At 57.2% G+C, this 19438-nt stretch overlaps 1 long non-coding RNA gene across 6 annotated transcripts in view; it reads left to right on the plus strand.

Moving 5' to 3' along the window:
* The first annotated feature begins 344 nt into the window (after window positions 1-344).
* Window positions 345-19438, plus strand: part of LOC135416659 (uncharacterized) — a 70460-nt gene continuing 51366 nt past the window's right edge. The window contains exons 1-6 of one of the 6 annotated variants that reach the window (XR_010431650.1): window positions 358-690; window positions 1219-1449; window positions 5694-5825; window positions 9595-9724; window positions 10809-10878; window positions 11118-11215. This is a non-coding gene — a long non-coding RNA (uncharacterized LOC135416659). Of the gene's footprint in view, window positions 691-1218; window positions 1450-5693; window positions 5826-6353; window positions 6593-6795; window positions 6925-8090; window positions 8362-9594; window positions 9725-10808; window positions 10879-11117; window positions 11216-19438 lie in introns of those variants that run through there. The other 5 variants (XR_010431649.1, XR_010431652.1, XR_010431651.1 and 2 more) reach the window with 5 other exon arrangements.

Raw genomic sequence — 19438 nt, forward strand, 5'->3', positions numbered from 1 at the left:
CGGAGCTCCCACCGCCCTTCCCCGGCCCCAGCAGCGCCCGCCGGGGCTGCGGCGGCGGCGGGAGCCGCGCTGAGGGAACGGGGGCGGGGCCGCGCCGAGGGGCGGGGCCGGGCTGAGCGGGCGGGGCGGGGCCGCAGGGCCGGGCGGGCTGGGATTGGGCGGAGGCGCTCGATGCTGATTGGGCAGCGCTGCCGGCCCGCGGTATAAAGGGCCGGCGGGGCAGGTGCGGCCGGTTGTGTGTGAGGGCTGAGGGTGTGGCCCCGCTGCTGCCCGGGCTGCGGAGGGGAGAGCGCCTTGGCCGCCGGGTTATGGACCGGGGGAGCCGGGGGGCGTTTAGGGCGCCTTGTGCTGGGCAGCGAGGGCCGGGTAAGCCCGTTACCTGCCGGGTAACCCCGGGGGGAGCCGTGGCAGGGCTGCGGGGCTGTTGCTTTCTGGGTGTCTCAGGGTTTGCCTCGGAATCCCAAAGCCTTTCCCCGTGCAGGGTTAGGAGGCAAGGAGTGGTCTCAGTTTCTCGGTGCTGCATTAATGCTTTTTGCTCCTTCTCTGTGCAGTTGTGCCCTCCCTGGGGCTCAGCTCAGGTCCGTGCCCCGCGGCTGGTGGAGTGTGGCGAGTTGTGCTTCCTGCCGGGCGGGAGCTGCCTTGGGAAGCTGCTCTGTCCCCACGGCTGTGCCGAGCTGGGAGCTTGGGCAGGTAAGGGCAGGGCCCGTCCTGCCGGTGAGAATTGGGTTTGGCTGGGGAAGGATGGAACAGAGTGTGTGCCTGTTAACTCCACGGAGAGCCAACAGCTGGGAGAGACCCCGAGCAGGTTTGGTGCCATGAGAGCAGCTTCAAAAGACCTTGAGTGTTGGAGAAATGTCCAGGAGAACTGGTTTCCTTTTTTCAAGGACAAGGTGGTTGCTGTACTCTCTAGAAAAATTACTCCCCTTGGGATGTCCTGGATGAGGAAATGTTGGCCCCGTGTGGGCTGGAGCAAAGGTGTGTGGGTGCCTGTGTGTGACAGCCGTGGGTGTGCAGGAAGGGGGTTCTGGTGCCATTGGAGCTGCCAGGGAGCCCAAAAGGGCACAGTTGTCTGAAAAAGGCAAAAGCTCTGTTGGCCTCTGTTGACACCTGCACCAAAGGAGATGCAAATTTTCCCCTTCTTGGTTGCACAAAGCTCCCAGCAAAGGAAGCTTTGGATTCCTCCCAAGTTTTATGCTAAAGGTTTCCTTGCTCTCTCAGCAGGATGTCGAGTGCCACCGTGTCCCTGAGGTCACCCTTTCTCCTGTTGGGAGAGCACGAGGTGGATGGAGAGGATCCCCAGGCATCTGCAGGCACAAGGGACTCGTACAGCTGTGATTTTCCTACAGCCCTTGTGAGATGGACTTTCAGGGTACCATGGGTAATGTGCCAGCTCTCCTGCTGGAGCTTTTGTCTGCTGTATGTGAACACAAAGAGTAGAACTAAAGTCAGGTGTGTTCTGGAGTGTGTTACACTTGTGCAAAGCTCCTTCCCTCTGTTTATGTTCTGTTTTGGAAAGCACAGTCTGGGGTTCCTGGGCACTTGATGTTAAACGATCCCATGAAAATAATTTTGTACTGAAAGTGGAAAGGAGCTGACTGTTGGAGGTCAGATGTCCATGATAAAAACTTTGTTTTTTCACTCAGTAATCTCTTAAAATACCTTAGTATGTAGGAATGCCTGGCTTCTAAAACTTACCAACTGAATCTTAGAAATATCCTTGAAGAGCTGATTTCAGGCAGCAGAATTGGCCCCCAGGAGGGACTCTGTGCCTGCTCTCCCGTGGCTCCAAGGGATCTCTGGCCCTTCACGCCGGCACCGAGATTTTCTCGGGAAGGGCCTCAGATCCCCGGACCAGTCTGGGACACAGGCAAGATCCCCCTGCAGTTTTGTACCAAATTGGGCCCCTGGAGGGACAGTGCTGTTGGTGCCCCCGGGTTGGGGCACCCCGAGGACTCCAGCGCGCACCGAAAGGATTATTCGGGGAGATCCTCGGGGTGCCCGGCCCTGGGGAGCTCAAAGCAAGGTCCCTGCCATGGATTCAGGCATTGCTGAGAGTATCCCAGGGGTCCCTGTCCCTGCTAGACATGGAGCTCTCTAATGGGCTGTCATTGGGTGATAAAAGTGGTGCTCCAAGTGCCAAAGAAGTGTGGGATTGGGATTAAGAAATGAGCAGTGAGGGTCCAATTGGCTGTTTTCTCTTGAGTGTAATGGTGAGAGCTGCAGGAGTGCCAGGAGTGTGTTCCAGTCCCCCCCATTTGGTTTGCAGATGTCCTGGTCAGACAGAGGTCCAACTTCCTCAGTCCTTCACACAAGAGAAGGAGAATGAAGGACTGGCAGTGTTAAGATGATTGGTGTGACAGGGGTTAAACTGGGAAAACATTGGGTGATTCCTCAGTTTGTCTCTTTGCCAAACTCACCCAAACCTCTGCTAGGAAGAGATAGAGTGGAAAAGTTGAGGCAGAAATGCAATTGGAAACTGGGGCTATTGAAACTGTAATTCCTGTGACTAAATGTGTCCAAGCAGCAGCTCTTGTTGTGCAGGGAATAACTCCTGTCAGCAGCAAGGTCCCCACTGAAGTGGCAGCTGCAGTTGTTCCTGTGGTGTGGGCCAGTGGAATTGCAGGAGAGTGGAAGAGGGCAGAACCTGTAGGTATTACCTATAATCTGGGATCTCTCCTGGTTAAGGCCAAGCCAGTATCCTTTAAAATCAGAATGCCAGACTGGATTGGTTGCAGGAACAGCTAAATTTGCTCCTCTTGGTTTGCTTGTAGAAGGTGAATGCAAGAACCTGCCAAGAAAACCAATGGCCAAGGTGATTGATGAGTGCAGGACCTGAGAGAACCCCCTGAAATGACAACCTGGAGTAGTTTCCTGGATTAGATTACAAATATGGCCTTTGCTGCATCTCCTTGAGCAAGGAAAGCCAAGAAACCTTTGCTTTTGCAGGAGAAAATCTGGAAAGCAGGAAGGAAGCAAAGAAGCACCGTGACTCCTCCCTGAGCTCCAGGCAGCCCATGAACTGCCTTCCTGGGAATGGTGGGACGGGCTGGACTCTGGATTGCTCCCTCTGGATGTGTGGTAAGACTGGTAGGGTAACTTTTCCAACAGCCTGTAAGAATTTGCTGCCTTGTCTAGATGGTGCAAGGGCAGCCTTTAAGCAGCTGAAGCCTTCCCTGAGGAGAGCTCTGGGTCTGCCAGATGTGTCAGAACTGTTGGCAGCATCTTTGGTGGGGAGGGCAAAGAAAGGCCAAGGTGTGCAGCCAACTTTGTGGGCTGTTCCCCCTGTAGGGCAGGTGATAGTCCCAGCTATAGTGATGGGAAAAAAGGTTAAAAGAGAGCTCCAAAAGCTGGAAATCCTCCTGGAGGCTCTTGGCAAACAGAGTTTCCTGAGTTCCCCCTTGACAGAAGGACAGTGACAGCTTTTGAGTGCTGGTAGATCCTTTGAAAAGATAGCCTTGAGTGTGTCCTTGTTGCCCCAGTAGGCCTTGTCCAACTCCTCATCTTCCAGCAGATATACATATTAATGTTTAAAATGCTCTTCCTAATCCTTTGTTGGCTTGAGGCTCTCCCCTCAGGAACTGCAGGAACTCCTGGTGCCGCCTGGGCCGATGGATTGGACGCCCCAGCCCCTCCGTTCCTGCCCAGCCCATGGGGCCGTGTCGAGTGGTGGCACTGCCAGCCCTGCAGGGGAAGTGGGAAGGGCCTTTCCAGGTCTATTTGATCACACTGATAGCAGCTGAAGTTGCAGAAAAAGGACCTGGGGTATGTAATTCTTGAGTTCAGAAAGCTCCTTTTGATTGGTGAGCAGCACAAAGTGGATCCTTCAGAGTTCCCATCCGTGTTTTTGTCTCAGCCTGTGTTAGGATTCAGGGCTGTCAGTTGTTGTCACTGAGGAGTCAAACAATGTTTTAAATAATGAGACACTGGCCTAGTTGTCAAGTGCCAAGAAAAAGGGGGAATGATATCTGAGTGTTGAGATGTAACAAGAGCTGATCCTTTTTGCAGTGGGATGGAGCCTGGAAACTCCCCAGAGCTGAGCCAAGGGATTTAAAGGGACCAACCAAGGGAGGTGAAGAAAGAAGGAAGAAGGGAACTGAGGCAGCAGGCAAGCAGCACCAAGTTGCTGTGTAAGCAGGTGAGTTGTGTTGAGGTTCCTAAGGCAGGCCCTGAGGACTTTGAGGGCTCCAGACAGGGAAGACCTGGGAAGGCCATGGTGAAGCCTTATAAGGGTAGGTGTGTATGGTAATGAGTGCTGGAAAATGGCCTGAGTATGGAATACGAAAGCAGGGAAGAAAAATGAACCCTCAAGTAGTGCTGACCCCTCCCTTCAGCTGCAGTGGAGACCCCTCTGTGTGCCCTTTGGGAGCTGATTGCCAGGACACCCGTGGGGCTGGGATCATGGCAGGGTGTTGTAAGCAGGGAATGCCTGGCTTGGAAAACTCACCAGCTGAGTATTTGAAACTTCTTTGAAGAGCTGATTTCAGGCAGCAGAATTGGCCCCCAGGAGGGACTCTGTGCCTGCTCTCCCGTGGCTCCAAGGGATCTCTGGCCCTTCACGCCGGCACCGAGATTTTCTCGGGAGGGGCCTCAGATCCCCGGACCAGTCTGGGACACAGGCAAGATCCCCCTGCAGTTTAGGACCAAATTGGCCCCCCTGGAGGGACAGTGCTGTTGGTGCCCCCCGGGTTGGGGCACCCCGAGGACTCCAGCGCGCACCGAAAGGATTATTCGGGGAGATCCTCGGGGTGCCCGGCCCTGGGGAGCTCAAAGCAAGGTCCCTGCCATGGATTCAGGCATTGCTGAGAGTATCCCAGGGGTCCCTGTCCCTGCTAGACATGGAGCTCTCTAATGGGCTGTAACTGGGTGATAAAAGTGGTGCTGCAAGTGCCAAAGAAGTGTGGGATTGGGATTAAGAAATGAGCAGTGAGGGTCCAATTGGCTGTTTTCTCTTGACTGTAATGGTGAGAGCTGCAGGAGTGCCAGGTGTGTGTTCCAGTCCCCCGCATTGGGTTTGCAGATGTCCTGGTCAGACACAGGTCCAACTTCCTGAGTCCTTCACACAATAGAGGGAGAATTAAGGACTGGCAGTGTCTTTGGTGATTCGCGTGTCAGGGGTTAAACTGGGAAAACACTGGGTAGTTCCTCAGTTTCTCTGTTTGCCAAACTCCCCCAGCCTCTGTTAGGAAGAGATTGATGGGAGAAGTTGAGGCAGAAATGCAGTTGAAAACTGGAGATATTGAAACTGTAATTCCTAAAACTAAATGTTTCAAAGCAGCAGCTCTTGTTGTGCTGGGAATAGCTCCTGTCAGCAGCAAGGTCCCGCCTGAAGTGGCAGCTGCAGTTGTTCCTGTGGTGTGGGCCAGTGGAACTGCAGGAGAGTGGAAGAGGGCAGAACCTATTACCTATAATCTGGGATCTCTCCTGGTAAGGCCAAGCCAGTATTCTTTAAAATCAGAATGGCAGCTTGGATTGGTTGCAGGAACAGCTAAATTTACTCTTCCTCCTGGTTTGCTTGCAGGATGTCACTGCAAGAACCTGCCAAGAAAACCAATGGCCAAGGGGATTGATTAGTGCAGGACCTGAGAGAACCCCCTGAAATGACAACCTCAAATGGTTTCCAGTATTAGATTGCAAAAATAGCCTTTGCTGCATCTCCTTGAGCAAGGAAAGCCAAGAAACCTTTGCTTTTGCAGGAGAAAATTGGGCAAGCGGGAAGGAAGAAGAGAAGCCCCGTGACTCCTCCCTGAGCCCCAGACAGCCCCTGAACTGCCTTCCTGGGAATGGTGGGACGGGCTGGACTCTGGATTGCTCCCTCTGGATGTGTGGTAAGACTGTTATGCCAGCTTTTCCAACAGCCTGTAAGAATTTGCTGCCTTGGCTGGATGGTGCAAGGGCAGCCTTTAAGCAGCTGCAGCATTCCCTGAGGAGAGCTCTGGGTCTGCCAGATGTGTCAGAACTGTTGGCAGCATCTTTGGTGGGGAGGGCAAAGAAAGGCCAAGGTGTGCAGTGACCCCTCTGAGAAAGGACTTTCAGTTAATGGCATCCCTGCAAGTGAACTGTGTGGGCTGTTCCCCCTGCAGTGCAGGTGACAGTCCCAGCTACAGTGATGGGAGAAATAGTTAACAGAGAGCCCCAAAAGCTGGAGATCCTCCAGGAGGCTCTTGGCAAACAGAGTTTGCTGAGTTCCCCCTGACAGAAGGACAGTGATAGCTTTTGAGTGCTGGTAGATCCTTTTAATAGACAGCCTTGAGTGTGTCCTTGTTGCCCCAGTAGGCCTTGTCCAACTCCCCATATTCCAGCAGATATACCTATTAAAGGAAAAAATGATGTTCCTAATCCTTTGTTGGCTTGAGGCTCTCCCCTGCAGGAACTGCAGGAACTCCTGGTGCCGCCTGGGCCGATGGATTGGACGCCCCAGCCCCTCCGTTCCTGCCCAGCCACTGGGGCCGTGTCGAGTGGTGGCACTGCCAGCCCTGCAGGGGAAGTGGGAAGGGCCTTTGCAGGTCTTGTGGATCACATTTATAGCAGTTGATGTTGCAGAAAAAGGACCTGGGGTATGTTATTCTTGAGTTCAGAAAGCTGCTTTTGATTGGTGAGCAGCACAAAGTGGATCCTTCAGAGTTCCCATCCGTGTTTGTGTCTCAGCCTGTGTTAGGATTCAGGGTTGTCAGTTGTCATTGAGGAGTCAAACTATGCTTTAAATAATGAGACACTGGCCTGATGGGCAAGTGTCAAGAAAAAAGGGGGAATGATATCTGAGTGTTGAGATGTAACAAGAGCTAATCCTTTTTGCAGTGGGATGTAGCCTGGAAACTCCCAAGAGCTGAGCCATGGGATTTAAAGGGACCAACTAAAGGAGGTGAAGAAACAAGGAAGAAGGAACTGAGGCATCAGCCAAGCAGCACGAAGTTGCTGTGTAAGCAGGTGAGTTGTGTTGAGATTCCTCAGGCAGGCACTGAGGACTTTGAGGGCTCCAGACAGAGATGACCTGGGAAGCCTCTCGGTGAAGCCCCTTGGAAACCTTATAAGGGTAGGTGTGTATGGTAATGAGTGTTGGAAAATGTCCTGAATGTGGAACAGGAATGCAGGGAAGGAAAATGAACCCTCCTGTAATGGTGACCCCTCCCATCAGCTGCAGTGGAGACCCCTCCGTGTGCCCTTTGGGAGCTGATTGCCAGGACACCCGTGGGGCTGGGATCATGGCAGGGTGTTGTAAGCAGGGAATGCCTGGCTTCTAAAACTCACCAGCTGAGCCTTAGAGGCTTCTTTGAAGAGCTGATTTCAGGCAGCAGAACTGGCCCCCAGGAGGGACTCTGTGCCTGCTCTCCCGTGGCTCCAAGGGATCTCTGGCCCTTCACGCCGGCACCGAGATTTTCTCGGGAAGGGCCTCAGATCCCCGGACCAGTCTGGGACACAGGCAAGATCCCCCTGCCTTTTGGGACCAAATTGGCCCCCTGGAGGGACAGTGCTGTTGGTGCCCCCCGGGTTGGGGCACCCCGAGGACTCCAGCGCGCACCGAAAGGATTATTCGGGGAGGTCCTCGGGGTGCCCGGCCCTGGGGAGCTCAAAGCAAGGTCCCTGCCATGGATTCAGGCATTGCTGAGAGTATCCCAGGGGTCCCTGTCCCTGCTAGACAGGGAGCTCTCTAATGGGCTGTAATTGGGTGATAAAAGTGGTGCTCCAAGTGCCAGAGAAGTGTGGGATTGGGATTAAGAACTGAGCAGTGAGGGTCCAATTGGCTGTTTTCTCTTGAATGTGACTGTGAGAGCTGCAGGAGTGCCAGGTGTGTGTTCCAGTCCCCAGCATTTGGTTTGCACATGTCCTGGTCAGACACAGGTCCAACTTCCTCAGTCCTTCACACAAAAGAGGGAGAATGAAGGACTGGCAGTGTTAAGGTGATTGGTGTTTTAAGGATTAACCTGGGAAAATATTGGTTAATCCTCAGTTTCTCTATTTGCCAAACTCGCCCAAACCTGTGCTAGGAAGAGATGGACTGGAGAAGTTGAGGTAAAAATGCAATTGAAAATGGGGCTATTGGCACTGTAACTGCTGAAAGTGAATGTGTCCAAGCAGCAGCTCTTGTTGTGCAGGGAATAACTCCTGTCAGCAGCAAGGTCCCGACTGAAGTGGCAGCTGCAGTTGTTCCTGTGGTGTGGGCCAGTGGAACTGCAGGAGAGTGGAAGAGGGCAGAACCTGTAGGTATTACCCCTACTTTGGGATCTCTCCTGGTAAGGCCAAGCCAGTATCCTTTAAAATCAGAATGCCAGCTTGGATTGGTTGCAGGAACAGCTGAATTTGCTCCTCCTGGTTTGCCTGTAGAAGGTGAATGCCAGAACCTGCCAAGAAAACCAATGGCCAAGGGCATTGATTAGTGCAGGACCTGAGAGAACCCCCTGAAATGACAACCTGGAGTAGTTTCCAGTATTAGATTGCAAAGATGGCCTTTGCTGCCTCTGCTTGAGCAAGGAAAGCCAAGAAACCTTTGCTTTTACAGGAGAAATTTGGGCACGCGGGCAGGAAGTAGAGAAGCCCCGTGACTCCTCCCTGAGCCCCAGCCAGCCCCTGAACTGCCTTGCTGGGAATGGTGGGACGGGCTGGACTCTGGATTGCTCCCTCTGGATGTGTGGTAAGACTGTTAGGGCAACTTTTAAGAACAGCCTGTAAGAATTTCCTGCCTTGTCTAGATGGTGCAAGGGCAGCCTTTAAGCAGCTGAAGCCTTCCCTGAGGAGAGCTCTGGGTCTGCCAGATGTGTCAGAACTGTTGAAAGCATCTTTGGTGGGGAGGGCAAAGAAAGGCCAAGGTGTGCAGTGACCCCCTGACAAGGGACTTTGAGTTAATGGCATCCCTGCAAGTGAACTTTGTGGGCTGTTCCCTCTGTAGGGCATGTGACAGTCCCAGCTACAGTGATGGGAAAAATGGTTAAAAGAGAGCCCCAAAAGCTGGAAATCCTCCTGGAGGCTCTTGGCAAAGAGAGTTTGCTGAGTTCCCCCTGACAGAAGGACAGTGATAGCTTTTGAGTGCTGGTAGATCCTTTGAATAGACAGCCTTGAGTGTGTCCTTGTTGCCCCAGTAGGCCTTGTCCAACTCCCCATATTCCAGGAGATATAACTATTGAAGTTTCAAATGATCTTCATAGTTCTTTGTTGTCTTGAGGCTCTCCCCTCAGGAACTGCAGGAACTCCTGGTGCCGCCTGGGCCGATGGATTGGACGCCCCAGCCCCTCCGTTCCTGCCCAGCCACTGGGGCCGTGTCCAGTGGTGGCACTGCCAGCCCTGCAGGGGAAGTGGGAAGGGCCTTTGCAGGTCTTGTGGGTCACATTGATAGCAGGAAAAGTTGCAGAAAAAGGACGTTGGGTCTCTTCTTGAGTTCAGAAAGCTCCTTTTGATTGGTGAGCAGCACAAAGTGGATCCTTCAGAGTTCCCATCCGTGTTTGTGTCTCAGCCTGTGTTAGGATTCAGGGCTGTCAGTTGTTTTCGCTGAGGAGTCAAACTCTGCTTTAAATAATGAGACACTGGCCTAGTTGTCAAGTGCCAAGAAAAAGGGGGAATGATATCTGAGTGTTGAGATGTAACAAGGGCTAATCCTTTTTGCAGTGGGATGGAGCCTGGAAACTCCCCAGAGCTGAGCCAAGGGATTGAAAGGGACCAACCAAGGGAGGTGAAGAAAGAAGGAAGAAGGGAACTGAGGCAGCAGCCAAGCAGCACCAAGTTCCTGTGTAAGCAGGTGAGTTGTGTTGAGGTTCCTAAGGCAGGCACTGAGGACTTTGAGGGCTCCAGGCAGAGAAGACCTGGGAAGTCTTTCGGTGAAGCCCCTTGGAAACCTTATAAGGGTAGGTGTGTATGGTAATAAGTGTTGGAAAATGTCCTGAATGTGGAACAGGAATGCAGGGAAGGAAAATGAACCCTCCTGTAATGGTGACCCCTCCCATCAGCTGCAGTGGAGATACCTGTGTGTGCCCTTTGGGATCTGATTGCCAGGACACCCGTGGGGCTGGGATCATGGCAGGGTGTTGTAAGCAAGGAGTGCCTCGCTTCTAAAACTCACCAGCTGAGTATTTGAAACTTCTTTGAAGAGCTGATTTCAGGCAGCAGAATTGGCCCCCAGGAGGGACTCTGTGCCTGCTCTCCCGTGGCTCCAAGGGATCTCTGGCCCTTCACGCCGGCACCGAGATTTTCTCGGGAAGGGCCTCAGATCCCCGGACCAGTCTGGGACACAGGCAAGATCCCCCTGCAGTTTAGGACCAAATTGGGCCCCTGGAGGGACAGTGCTGTTGGTGCCCCCCGGGTTGGGGCACCCCGAGGACTCCAGCGCGCACCGAAAGGATTATTCGGGGAGATCCTCGGGGTGCCCGGCCCTGGGGAGCTCAAAGCAAGGTCCCTGCCATGGATTCAGGCATTGCTGAGAGTATCCCAGGGGTCCCTGTCCCTGCTAGACAGGGAGCTCTCTAATGGGCTGTCATTGGGTGATAAAAGTGGTGCTCCAAGTGCAAAGGAAGTGTGGGATTGGGATTAAGAAATGAGCAGTGAGGGTCCAATTGGCTGTTTTCTCTGGAATGTGACTGTGAGAGCTGCAGGAGTGCCAGGTGTGTGTTCCAGTCCCCAGCATTTGGTTTGCACATGTCCTGGTCAGACACAGGTCCAACTTCATCAGTCCTTAACACAATAGAAGGAGTGTAGCTCCTTGTTCTCCTGTGTCTTTGGTGAGGTGTTGACGCAGTACCTTTCTTGGAGCTGCTGTTGGATGAAGAGATGCCCTCAATTGACCTCTAAGGGCCTGGTTTTCTTCCCTGTTTTCCCAGCTTGTCCAGGAGATGGAATTCTAGTGCTACAGAAGAGATGGCTTGTGGTGCTCCCAAAAGGAGCCTTTGTGCCTTCAGGGTAAGTTGTGTTGCCCCTGGAGCTCTTGGGAGAAGCAGAGGGTTGTCAGGGAGAGGCCTGGAATGATGTTGCTGTGGCACAGACGTTGCTCCCTGGCAGGTTCTTGGGTTGGATTCCTTGGCTGCCACTTGGCAAGGCCTGGAAGGGCCTCAGTTGTGTAGAGAACCAAACCTGGAATGGGAAAGCAAAGGGGGGGAGGTTCTGGTTTCAGAAAGGATCATTGTCTTCTCTTTCTGCAGGGACACTGAGCTGGTCCAGCTGCGGCAAGAAGAGCCCTGATGCCTGAGTGCTCTCCATCCCCCTAGGCTGGATCCCAACTGTCAGCCCCTGGCTCCATCCCTTGAGAAGATGGTGTTCCTGCAAGCCCAGCTGCTGTGCTGGTGGTCCTGTGGGTACCTCCTGCCCTGGCCTGCTGTGACTGTGGTTGTGTTGCAGCTCAATAAAGTCCCTTTCCGTGGTGACTGTGTCATTTTGGTGTCAGTTCCTCTCCCCTCTTCCCCTGCCCCCGTGGCTACATCACTGGCTTGTGCCTAAATGAACTCTTCCCCTGCAGCAGTTCCCTGCTGCTCTCAGCGAGGGTGGAGCTGAGGCCCCTGAGCCAAGGGAAAAAGGATCCATCCAAGGCAGGCCAGTGCTCACCCCCTGCCTTCCTCCAGCCTCCCGTGTTTCCAGTTCCCCTCCCTGCTGGACACACAGCCTGTTCCCAAACAACCCCTGTTCCTGTTCTCTCTCTGTGTCTCCCCTCACAACTCCCCTCCTCTAATCTCCAGCTGCCCAGGCCCCTGGTTCTGAGGGGCATTCCTGGGCTGCTGCCCCCCCATTCCTTAGAACTGAAGTGCCCAGAGCCCCAAGTGCAGAGAGGTCTGCAGGGAATCAGTGCCCAGAGCTGCCTGTACCTGCCTGTGTTCCTGCAGTTCTCCTTCCTGTTCTCCATGGGCTGGAGAGACCTGCCTGCCCTGGGTTTATTGGAGCAGAGGGATGGGATTACATTGGTGCAGAAGGGATGTTCACAGACACTCCTTTTCTGACAGGCAGTGCCATTTCCCTTCTGCCTTTCCCAAGTTTTCCAAGTGCTGCCCAGCAGTGGGATCCGTGTGCTGGGACAGTGATTGGCAGGAGGAAGGGGAGCCTTGGCCTCACCTGCCCAGCTCAGGTGGGTGGCACAGAATGGGGGTGGGCTGGCAAGGCATGGACATGTTGCTGAGTTCTGGAGTGCCTTGAAAGCTTTCCCTGTCAGGTTTCTCTCCCTCATTTCCTGGGCTCCAGCATCCCAGGTGTCTCTTCCTTTGTCCAAAGTCCAGTGGCCGAGGATTGACTGACTCACAAGGGGAGTTTGGAATGAAAAGGGTTCTGTTCAAATGGGGCAAGGAATGCAGTAAGAAAGATGAGCCTCCTTTTAGTGCCTGAAAGAGATAGGAATGAAAATGCTGGAAAGTTCCCATTTTATTTGGTGTTTCCCCTGGATTTTCATGGCTAAAACTCTCTAGTGAGCAATTGAAGAGAAGGGTGAAGGGCAGGAGCCTTTGACTTGCCCAGTGCCCTTAATTGCCTTGTTCTCCTCTCTTCCAGGCCAGGCCAAAGCCCTGCTCCAGCCCAGCTCTGCCCAGTGCCCTGGGCTGGGAGCAGCCAAAGGCAAGAGGCTGCAGCCCCGCCGGCCGGGCTGGGGGCTCCTGGTGCTGCCCGTGGGGTGGGGTAAGTCACAGGGACACGTTTCTCTCCTCCTGGTGTTGGCATTTGCTCCCTGGGCACTGGATGTGTGAGGAAGGAGGGAGTAGCAGGGAAGGGGAGTGTTTCCAAACTGTCTGAATGTTGCCCCCAGGTCTGGGATGGAGCAGCCATGGGGGTGGTTGGGTTTGGCCTGGGCCGGTCGGGATCAGCCATAAAGGACCCACCAGACCCTGAACCCTCCCTGGACATGTCCAGCCCCTCAAGTTGTTAATTTTCAACAGAGGACAAAGAATTGGTACTTGCTTCTGATTTTTGTAGAATTTCCTTTGGAATGATCAACCAGAGAGTGTATCAGTGCAAAGCATCTTTTTAGGTCTTTGTTTGTTTGTAATTTCCTCTCTGCCTTCAATGAGTTTGGTGTGCTCCTGTTAAGGAAGCAGGGTGTTTTTATTTGGAAATTTGGGGTGGTTTGGTCTGTTTAGGGTTTTTTCCCCCACTGACTCGGGCCTTCCAACTCCTGATGGACTGGAGTGATGAGTGCTCTCAGCACAGGGTATTTCTTAATATTGTGTGGCTTTCCCTCAGCTGTGGGTGAGGAATTGTGCAAGCAAGGCCTGTGTGCCCGTGGGTGTCTCCCGTGTGTGTCCGTGTGGCAGGGCTGGGACAAGGACTCGTGCAGGGACCCAGCTGGCACTGGAGCTGCTGCCATCCTGAGCCACTGCCAAGGGCTGGGGAGAGACCCTCTGGGAGGCTGTTCCCAGGATTCCATTGGGAGCTGGATCTCCCTCCAGCTGCAGCAGCCAGGGGAGGGTTCTTCCTTGTGCAGCCCAGTGGCTTCTGCTCAGGCTGGCCCAGAGTGGGGCTGGGGCAGGTTCTCCACGGAACTGGAGCCAGCCCTGAACGGGGCTCTGGAGAGCAGGAGCTGCAGGGACTGAGGTTTGCAAGGCTGGGCTGAAGTTTGTCAAAGCAGCAGAACATTCTCATTCTGGTGGGTTTGTGGAGTCCGTGTTGGTGCCCAGGAGAACTGGGTCAGACTGGGCTTTGTGGTGCCAGAGCTGCCCCCCTAAATGTGGCAGGCTGTGTGTGCTGGCAATGAAGTGCTATCCCAGAGGCTGATGGTTTCTGTCTCCAGGTGTGCCCAGGACGCTGCTGATGCCCAGGGATCTGCTCTGGGTCCAGGCTGTCCGTGCTGGAGGGCCCTGGTGGCTGCAGTCCCTGAGCCCGCAGAGACAGAGAGAGCCCCGGCCCGAGGGGCCTTTGGCCCCTTGTCCTGAATTTGGGGTGAGCCTGGGAGCGTGTGGAGGGTGAGAATGAGGGCTGTGCTTCCAATGCATCACCCCTGGGAAGATCCTGTTGTTCCAAAGCAATGGGGACAGTTTGGGCTTGGCAGCTTCAGAGCTGGATTGGAGCAGCCCCTGGAAAGAATCAGGAGAGTGGAGGTTTGTCCCAGTGGTGCTTTCACACCCCACTGGACAGGCTGGGCTTTGTGTTTGTGGTTGTCCTGTATTTGCACTGCAGATAAGGGGCCCTTCCCAATTCAGCCCAGTAGATCCCAAGGGCTCTGACAGGAATATTTGTTCTTTCCTTCCCTTTGGGAGAACTTAATCTCCAAACTGCCACGAGCAATTCCTTAATTTCTCCTGGAGAAATCCAAGTGTCAGAGGCAGTTTCCAAGGAGGCCAGAAGTGTCTTTGGGGCAGAGAGTGCTGCCAGCTGCGTGTGCCTGTGCCCAGCCTGGCACTGCCCACAGGGACACACTGGGCACAGACCATGAGAGGGAACAAACCCACTGCCTGCCAGAGGGTTTGTCCTGGGCCATCAGGCCTGGGGCAGGAATTGGACTGGGCAACTCTATCAGCTGCTCTTCCCCCACAAAGCCCCATCCCCTGGGCATTAATGACGTGCCCTGTGCCCAGCGCTCACTGTTCACCCAACTGAAACCAGAGCAAGGCTTGCTTTGCTTGGAACAACTTAAAGTAACTTTAAACCAAAATAAATCACTTTTTTCTTCTTTTTTTTTCTTTTAGATGCTGGAATTGCCTCTCTGGGTGTGTGCTGAGCTCTGGCTGCAGGGGACTGTCAGGCCTTGGTGGCTGTGAGTTCCTGTCCTTCTCCCTGACAAACTGGAAAGAGTTATTCATTAGATTGCAGAAATGTTTTCTGAAACCTGTCCCCTTCTTTGTGCCTTTTGCTGACAGATCTTCTCTTTCTGCCTTTGAATGTACAACCTCCTTGCAGCTCCCAGTTGGGAAAACCTGGGGTGACTTAGGAGAGACAGAGGTGACATTTTTATCTGCAACCTTGGGGTAATTTCTAGGGGATACAGCAACTGTTTGTGTAGGAAAGTGTGTTTAACCACATTGGCCCCAGTTGTGTTTGCAGCAGCTGGGGCCAGAGGTGCAAGGCAATCCAAAGCAAACCCTGCTCAGCCTCTAAATCCCAGGGGAAGTTCTCCAAGCTGCTCACTGAGGGACTAAAGATACATTAAAACGGAACCAAGAGCACTAATAAGGATCCTGGGAATCCCAGTATCGGTGTCGTAGAATTTTTGACAGGTTTTTAAGGTTTCTATGACAAGAATGACTTTCTTCCTTTGATTGAATCCTGCGGTAGGATTTGGGATTTCTTGGGATTCTGAATCCCTCCCAGTGGCCCTGACACTGATCAGGAACTTGCAGGACAAACAGAGTCAGAGCTCCTGGCAGGCACAGGGGCTTTCCCCCAGAGTGGATCCAACTGCTGCCCCCCAGCCTGGCCAGGAGGGATCTGCTTTGGCTCCCGGCTCCTGCCAGAGACAGAATGTGTTCCCTTGATTGGAATGAGGATCCCGTAGCTTCATCTCCTGGATGTTCCCTGGGCAGCTGATCCACTCTGCCCCATGTCCTGCTCTCAGTTCCTGCGCAGCCAGAGCCAACTGTGCCAAGGGCACGAGCACTCCCAGCCTGGATAGGGAATGGGGGACTGGCTTGTGTGGAATTCACCTAGAAAGTCAAACGAGGGGATTGTTGGAGTATCTGGCTCCTTAGGGAACCTGCTGGGAGTAGAGAAGCACAGCCCCAAATCTCCAGCTGTGGGTGGAGTCGTGGAACGTAAACCAGCACAAATGGATCCCCCAAAATGAACCGTGGGAGAGCAGGACCAAATAAGGGTGACTGTCCCTGTGGAAAGGCCAAAGGAGTTGGTTGGGACTTGGATTGTCCCCTGGGAAGATGCTGGTTGCTGGCATGGAGAGAATGCCCTCCCTCAGGCTGCCAAGATCTCTCAGTGCAGCGGCTTTGGCCGACAGGGCAGCACAAAGATTGTTCTTTGCGGGGGGCCCAGGTTTGGGTTCCGGTCTCAGCTTTGCAGGTTTGGATGAATTCTACCTACAGCCCGCAATTCCATGGCGAATTCCTGCTGGAACAGCCTCCCAGTGCCTCCTGGAGCCCGGATATTCCCCTGCAGAGCTGCTGCTTTAAGGCCAGGTTTGCCAGGAAGCAGCCACGGTTCCAGGTTTGCTGAGCGGGATCGGGACAAGGACAGGTTGATGTTGCCCAGACTTTGCTGTTTATAACCCTCCTACCCCGGCCCCGCTGGTGTCCCTGGGGGGACTTGAGCGAGTTCCCTGGAATTGGGCCGGTTTTCCGCCCCGGGCCGGGCTCCAGGGGATGTGTTGGCCCAGGAGAAGGCGGGGGCCGGACGCGCTCCCGGCCCGGGGCGAGGCAGCCCCTGAGCACGGGCGAGGACGTCTGTCCGGGCGGGAAGCCGCTGTCCCTTGGGAGCCTCGGGAGCGGCCCCGGGGAGTTCTTTTCCCCGAGGAAAGGGATGCACATCCGGCTGAGGAGCCGCGGGCAGCCCTTTCCCCGTGCCCACCCCACGGGGGCTGTGGGGCACAGCTCCAGGGCACAGCTCATCCATCCCCTGGCGATAGGAAGCCCAAGCAGGGCTGGGTCACTCTCTGTCGCTCCGGCCTCCTCCCGGCCCGCGTTCCCTGCCCAGCTGGGACTGCCCAGGGAGCCCCGAGAACGTTCCTGGTGGGAAGCAGGAGCCGCCGAGGGCTCCGTCCAGCTCCGGGCCCGAAAAGCGGCCCCGACCTGAGCCCCCCCCGGCATTTTGGGATCCGAAGGCTCACCTGGAGGAGACGCCCCCCCGCAGGAGGAACCAGGCGGCGACACTCAACCAACGCCTTTGCCTCGGAGCGAGGGAACCCTCCGGACTCCTTTGGCTCCTTTATCCCTGGAAATGAGCTCGGACGTGGCACGAGCACCTTTGCAGCCGTTGGGTGAATCCCGGACGGGGCCAGAAAACCTCCCTGAGCAGGGCAGTGATGAATTGGTGCCCGTCCCCAGCCGGGCACAGCCCAGCCGGCCGCGCTCCCTCCGCCCGTGGCTGTGAAGGGCTCGTGCAGAGATCTAATAAAAGCGCATTTCCTGACTCGATTTCTCTGCGGTCTTGCCCCTCTTTTGACTCGCGCAGCACCGTCTGGTTGGAGCGTTTCTTGGTTTCCTCTCCTGTAGCCGTTTCCCTCCCAGGCAGGACCTTCCCTGTCTGCAATTAAAGATGAAACGTTTCAATGGGATTTTTAAAAACCGGAGGGTTTGCCCCTGGAGGGTGCGAGTTGCAGTGAAAGCGGGGGAGGGAAAGGAGAGCCTCAGCTGTCACCTGGCAGGTGTCAGATGAGCTGCCCATTCGGGAGGGCAGGGCAAAGAACTGCTGTGGGCAATTCCCGAAGTTCCGCAGGCAGAGCCGGGAGCAGCCTGTGCCCGAGCCGCGGCACGGTCAGTGCCAGCTCCTGGGGCCGCCTGAGGACAGACACAGGGACACGGGGACAGACGGGCAGCTCTGCTCGGGGGTCCCGGAGCACGGGAGGAACGAGGGAGCGGCTGCCCCCGTTCTTCCCTGCCCCGGCAGGGCCCCGGCTCCCCGCGGCCGGAGCGGGCCCGTGGCCGGAGCCCCAGCGGGCCCCCAGACCCCTCGTTCCCTGTGGGCACTGCATCGGGAACCCCCCGCGGCCGCGGCGAATGGGGAGGCGGGCGATGTTCTTCGGTGGGGGGGGGGGGTGCGGTGGCCTCGGGGGTTGCCCGAGCGGGGGTAGCTCCGATCCCGCGGGGGGTGCGGGCGACACCCGCCCTCGGGGGTCCCGGGGGTCGGCCCGGCGTGTCCCCGCGCCCCGGCCGGTCCCAGCCCCGGCTCCGCGTCTGCCCGAGGAAAGCGCCGCCGTTCTCCCCCGACCGGGCCCCGGCAGAGCCCCGGCCCGAGCGGCCCCGCCGCGATCGGCCCCAGCGCCCGGCCCGGAGCGGCTCTTCTCGCCCGCGATGCCGGGAGCACAGGCGGCGAGGCCGGACTGGGATGAGCCCGGCACCGATCCTGGTTCTCGTCCGGATGCCGAGCCCCATCCCAGCCCCAAGCCAACCTCGGTCCTCCGGTCGCGGTCCCGGTCGCGGTCCCGGTCCTGGCCCTGCTCCTTGTCCCGATCCTCCTGCCGAGCTCCATCGCCACCCTCGGTCCTCCGATGCGCCGATCGCTCCCGCAGCATCCCGGTACGAGCTTCTTCCACAAACGCGGGGGCGAGCGCGGCTCTGCCGGCTTTTAAACGGCGCGGGCGGGGCGGGGCCGGGGCGGAGCGGGGCCCGCACAGGTGTGCGAGGCGGGGCCCGTCCAGGTGCGCGGGGCGGGGACGGGCAGGGGGCGGGTCGGGGCGGGGGTATTTAAGCGCCGCAACTCGGCCTCGCTGCCATTTGCTCGGGCAGTGCGCGGGGAGGCAGCAGCGCCGCGGGAGCCTCTCGCTGCCGCGGCTCTTTTTCTTTGCTTTTGCTTTTCCCTTTTCTTTTACTTTGTTCCCGTTCCTTCGTCCCCCTTCCTTCCTCCCCCCCCCCTACCCCCCACACCCTCCCCCCCCCCCAAACCCCCCCCCCTCCCCTCTCCCCCCTAGCCCCCCCCCTCCCTCCCTCCCCAACCCGCTCGTGCCCGGCGCCCCCCTCCCTGCCCCGCAGGGGCAGCCCGACCCCCTCCACCCTCCCTGGTCCCCCAGCCGGCCTGGCCCAGCCGGCCTGGCCCCGCTCCCCCTCCGGCCCCTGCTGCACAGCCCGACCCGCCCTGCCCTCCTTCCCGCCCCTCCGCCCTGCCCGTCCCCGCACGCCGCCTGCCCCCGGCCGCTGTCGCTGCCCTCCTGCACAGCCCGGCCCCCCCTGCCTGCCCCTGCTCCCCCCTCCCTGCCCTCCTGCACAGCCCGACCCCCCCCCCCGTCCCTCGCTCCGTCCTTGCCCCCCCGCCCGTGCCGTCCGTCCCCCTGTCCCCCGGGCCGTGTCCCCGCAGCCGCGGGGTTGGGGCGCCGGTTTTAATAAAGCCGCGAGGGCCGGAGCCGGCGCCCCCCCTGGATCCCCCTTTCCACGGGGCCGGGCCCGCTCGGCGGGTCCCCCCTGCAGTTCACAAGCACCGCCCGACACCGCCGGGGCTCCGGCCCGTCCCGACATCACACGGGGGGGCTCCTTGGGCGGGGGGCAAAGGGTGCGGGTTCGCTCTCGGCAATAGAGCCGCAGATGTGCAGAGCTGGCGGTGTCCATTGCCGAGAGCGACCCCGGGGCTGGGGGGGCCGGGGGGGAGTTGGGGGAGGGGCCTCCTCCGGAGGAGGGGTCCCGGGAGGGGGGGAGGGACTTGGGAGGGGGGGGTGGGAGGGCGGGGGGGCAGGGGTGGGGGGGGGGGGGGTTGGGGGAGAGGGAGGGGGGGGTGGGGGGGACGGAGGGAGGGGGGTGGGGGGGGGAGGGAGGGGGGGGGGGTGGGAGGGGGGGGGGGAGGGGGGAGGGGGGTGGGAGGGAGGGGGGTGGGGGGAGGGAGGGGGAGGGAGGGGGGGGGTGGGGGGGAGGGAGAGGGGGTGGGGGGGGAGGGAGGGGGGGGGTGGGAGGGGGGGGGAGGA

The sequence above is a fragment of the Pseudopipra pipra genome, chromosome 6 (genome assembly GCF_036250125.1).
Source record: "Pseudopipra pipra isolate bDixPip1 chromosome 6, bDixPip1.hap1, whole genome shotgun sequence".
NCBI classification, from domain to species: Eukaryota; Metazoa; Chordata; class Aves; order Passeriformes; family Pipridae; genus Pseudopipra; species Pseudopipra pipra.